The following is a 5,167-nucleotide window of genomic DNA, read 5'->3' as shown; positions in this document are numbered from 1 at the left end:
GTACTAGCTATATACCTTAAAAAATGGATTGGAATTGAAATGGGGAGAGATTGAGACCACACACGCTAACATAGATACATTGGTGGATATTTTTTCAAAAAACATAACTTATCTCAATCCTACTACATATTGACCCTCTTAGTCTCTTGTTTTGTAAGGGATTTGATTTTGCTATATACCTAAATTCGTTTGTATATACGATTTACCTTTTTCTATATTAAGGCATCATAATATTTCGAATGTTGACTTTTTTAAGTCAATGTTGGAAGGAAAAAAAAAAAAAAAAAAAGACAAGAAACACTGAAAATCTGACACTTAGGGTCCGTTTGGATAGAACTTATTGCTGAAAACTGAAAACTGAAAATACTGTAGCAAAATAATTTTTAAATGTGTAAATAGTGCTGTGGGACCCACTTTTAATAAAAAATTGCTAAAAAAGTACATTCACAGTGCGCGCACAATACGCGCACAGTGCGCTTGTCTTCGCAGCAGCGAGAAAGAAAAAAAAAACAGCAAAACGTGGGCGCAGCAACTTTAAGCTGCATCCAAACGCCCTCTTACTGAAATGACAAATTGTTGGTTGTACATTTAAAAATGATGTCACTAGTGGGCTTACATGATAACTATTAACTAGTAAAAGCTTTTTAACTCAACATATGTGAAAAAAATTGTCAATTTATTATTATTATTATTATTATTATTATTTTGTGTTCGTAGTGTTACTTAAAAACAAATTAAACAGACTAGCTAGAAATGAATGATGTGGCTATCAATTAGTTGTAACTATAAGGTCAGGTAGGCAGACTAATAGAAGTTATAAATATAATCCCGTGAGTGGAGAAGATGGGAAAGTAGCTCAAATGAAGGTAAGCAAACCCTACAACATTTATTTTAGCTCCATTGCCATGGCTTGCTTTCTTGCTCGCCACCTCGTTACCTAATTTAAGGTTTTCACCTAAATTTTTAGTTGCGATATATACATTTATTCCAATTTGCTGCTCCTCTCTGGGTGTCAGCTCTTCAAGTTCAACACACTTTCCGACTAATGATCTGTACGTTTGTTTCGGTTGATGTTTTTTTTTTTTTTTTTTTTTTTAATGTTATCGAAAATACAATTCAATGGATAATATTTTCGGTAATTATTAAAAAATATGCCCAATAGAGTGGAAACATTTTCTGTTCAAAGCAATGAATAAAATACTTTTTTTAAGGCTTCGGATTTACATGCTCAAAAATAAACTCTCTTGTTTGCTCAAAACTGTCATTTTTTTCACTTAATTTTTAGCATAAATTCTAAAATTGGGGTTGACTTTTTTTTTTCTTCATATTATTATTAATAATTTTAAATCAAAGTCAAATAATGGATTTTTTTTTCCTTAGCTTATTATTAGAATTGCAATTATATAGACATAAGTTAGTTTTCTAGAAAATAATTTCCATCGAGCAAATGGAGTATAATATATTGTTGAAATTACAACACGAACTTAAGTATAAGTTTAGTAAAATAGTTTGAGACTCTGCTTATTTTTCTCTCTTCAAACAAACAGAATATAATATATTGTTGAAATTATAATATAGATTTAATTATATGTTTGGTAGTGCAGTTTGAGCCTCAAACCGCACTTATTTGACCCCATTTGCTTCTCAACCGTTTGGTAATTAAGTAAAGTGATTTTTTTTTTGGGAGGAAAAGCATGAAATGAAATGGCATTACTTATTCCATTTAGGAAATATATGGTGGGAGGAGAATAGAGAATCCCAATCTTGCGCCATCGGTTGGAGACTTGAAGGTATGTTTGGAACCAAGGGAGATGGAGGGAGAGAAACTTCCCCTCTACTCTCCTATCCTATCTCATCATCTCTCTCCATCCAAACATAGGGTAAGAGTAGCGAGAATGATCCAAATTTGTCTCCAACTCCATTTATCTATTAGTTTCACATAACCCACTGGCCCATCACCACCACCCAATTCCTCATGGTTGTTGTAGCTGTATTTGTATTGAGTCTATTAACATTGGCTTTGTTTGGCCATATGGGTGCACGGGTTTTAGATAGTGTGGTGGGCGTGGGTAGTGTGAGCAATCTCAGTAATTTGATTGTCCGTTTTGGTAATTTAATTTTTAAACTACATATTTTTAATATAAATCTTGCAAAGAGCTCATAAATTTTTTAAACACTATCTTTTCATCCTCCACTTATTAAAATCAAAGTTAAAAAAAAAAAAATTATTTATTTAATCCATTGTAACAATATCATCCTGAATTGCACTGAAAGACTGAAACTAATAAAAGAAGCATAACCTGCAGAACTCCCTATACAAATTTATAATATTCTATCTTATATACGCTTTTATTGAGCTCCTACAAGCAGATAGATCTCTGTATGTTTCTCTCAATCACTGTCCGTAGTTACCATTCCTTCTTTTGTTTATTTATTTGGTTAAAATAAAATTGAAATTCAGTAATTACTAACAAAGGGATAAACTGCAGACTTATTATACTACAACTGACAACCAACACAAACTATGAAGATGGAGCCCATTATTCATATATAATTTATATACCATTCGCTTCTCAAAAAAAATAATTTATATACCATTCCTTCTTTTATTAGTAAGATATTGCTGTGAGATATTATCTGTAGGTAAGCAAATAAGCTGGTGGGTGATGTATATTATGAAATTCAAAAGCGGTTGTTATATATATAGGATCCGGCACACATTAGGGTACACATTAAGCTATTTTTTTTTGGAAATATTTTTTTGAGAATTGAAAAAGTTGTTAATACTTTTTCAATTTTCGAAAAAATATTTTAAAAAATAATAATTATTGTGTGCCATTGGAGCACACATTAGCAAAATCCATATATATATATATATATATATGGGTACATGAACCCAATTACTCACTGAAATTGTTGTATCAACTTTACCCAAAAAAAAAAAAAAAAAACTTTACCAAACAAGTTTTGCAATATATATTACAGCACATTCTTTTACTTAGTATTAATAATGTTATGAACAGGGACTTGTCATGTGTGCAAATTATAACACCCTTCGAGAAAAATCAATTTCTATATTTTCTTTTTCATTAATTGAAGATTGGAACTGATTGTGAGTTTCATCAAAATATGGAAAATGGGAAATAGAAATCAATTTCTCTCTCTCTTCTTCGTCTTCTCTCTCTCTCTCTCTCCAATTCTTATTTCCTAATATTTTCCCCACAAAAGACAATATTTGCATTAAAGTGAATGGGATGGAAAGATAAAAGGAAGAGGAGAATGTGACCACATACAATATTCACATATGTTGACTTTAGTTAGTAATACAATAAATGTCATTTCTATATTTTCTTCATCATTAATTGAAGATTGAGACTAATCATGGGTTTAATTAAAATATGGAGAAGCTATAACAACACTTAATCAAATAAAAACCGTTTCTAAAATAAATAAATAAATAAATAAAAACCAATTTTTCTCTCTCTCTCTCTCTCTCTCTCTCTCTCTCTCTCATTTCTTTAAAAAAAATATCTTATGATATTGTTTTTATAAGACCTCTCTCTCACGGCATGTGTGAACATTGCATGTGGTCACAATCTCCTCTAAATTTCATTTTGTCATCCCATTCATTATAATGTAGATATTTTTGGTTTTGGGGGGGGGGGGGGGGGGAATTAGGAAATAATAATTGGAAACAGAGATGGGAGAAAATGATTAATGAATAATTGACTCAAAGGAGTTTATATATGAATAACCTCAGTTTTGACTTTAGTTAGTAGTAAAGTAAATGTCATTTTTTCAAACAAAAGAAATATTTAACACCCGACTTGTTTGATTGTAAAATATTTTTTGAAAAAAAACTTTCTATATTTTCAAGTGTTTGTTTCTTTGTAAAATGTGTCAAATCTATAAAATGTTTTCTATTTACTTGAAAATCCTATATAAAAACTTGTAAAACATTTTACAACAAAAAATTCCATAAAACGCTTTCCAAAAACAAACATGAATGGTGCACACATGTCCAATTTGTGTCTAACACACCACAACAATAGCTTGATTACAGTAGTCTTGTGCAAGAACTTGACTTTGTATAATCTTTGATTTTCAATTCGATCCCAGAGACAAAGCTTGGTACAAACCCTTGGCGCACAACCATTGCAACAAAATCTCTTCTTTACATAGTGTTCTCCTTATGTTTAAAATGACCTGATAAATCTTGAAATATGCTTTTGAATCCTAAGACATGAATCCCAAGGCTTTTTTAATTTGGTTATTATGAGCCGTAAACTAAAAATTTAGCTTACCCAAGGCTTGATTGATCGACTGGAGTTGAGCTTTAATGAAACTTGATCAATCGAGTTGTAGTCAAGCTTGCGATCAATGTAACATACTCGATAGCTTACGAGCGATTTCTTTTGTCTTCGATGTAGATCTTCAAATACTATCATGACACTAAAAGCTTAAACGCAAGACACATTTTGGATACAGGTTTCCAGCACTTACAAACTTTGACCCTAACATTTTGGATACATTTGGAATTAAATATCACAGCATTCAGAATTTATCATGATTGTGTTTGTATATGGAACAATACATTCTATCATTTAAAGCAAGTAAGAGGCACCAAGATTCAAAAAGAGGGTTTAAATATAGAACAAAATTTAAATTCAATTACAATAATGCCACCTAAATTTGTGAGGCTCAAAAGTGTATGTTGCACAATATAATGAATTTTTTTTAAGAAGAAAATTATGAGATTAACTAAAAGCCAAACTACTTTGATTTCTTCTTAATATTATTGTAAAATAAACTAGTCACTAACATGCACTGAAGTTCAACAAAATATGATTTTATTTCTTTTGTATTTTTTTTTTGGATAAAATATTATTTTGGTACTTGAACTTTTTCAAAAACATTATGTGACAAGATTCTAATGGATGATATAAAGCATAATAGGTTTATAGTTAGTATTAGCCATTTATTAAGATTGGGTTTATGTATGGAGCTATCTACTCTCTTTTTTTAAAGAGAATTTCAACTTATGACGTTAACTTATGATAATAATTTTTTATTATCAGACCAAGACACTAATCGATTTTTGGTGAAGGTGGGGATTGAACCCCAAATCTCTTACTTAGCTATCTACTCTATTGAAGAAAATATAATG

Source organism: Castanea sativa, chromosome 8 (assembly GCF_040712315.1).
Source record: "Castanea sativa cultivar Marrone di Chiusa Pesio chromosome 8, ASM4071231v1".
Taxonomy (NCBI): Eukaryota; Viridiplantae; Streptophyta; class Magnoliopsida; order Fagales; family Fagaceae; genus Castanea; species Castanea sativa.
The sequence above is the reverse complement of the archived record's forward strand: the minus strand, read 5'-3'. Positions refer to the sequence as shown.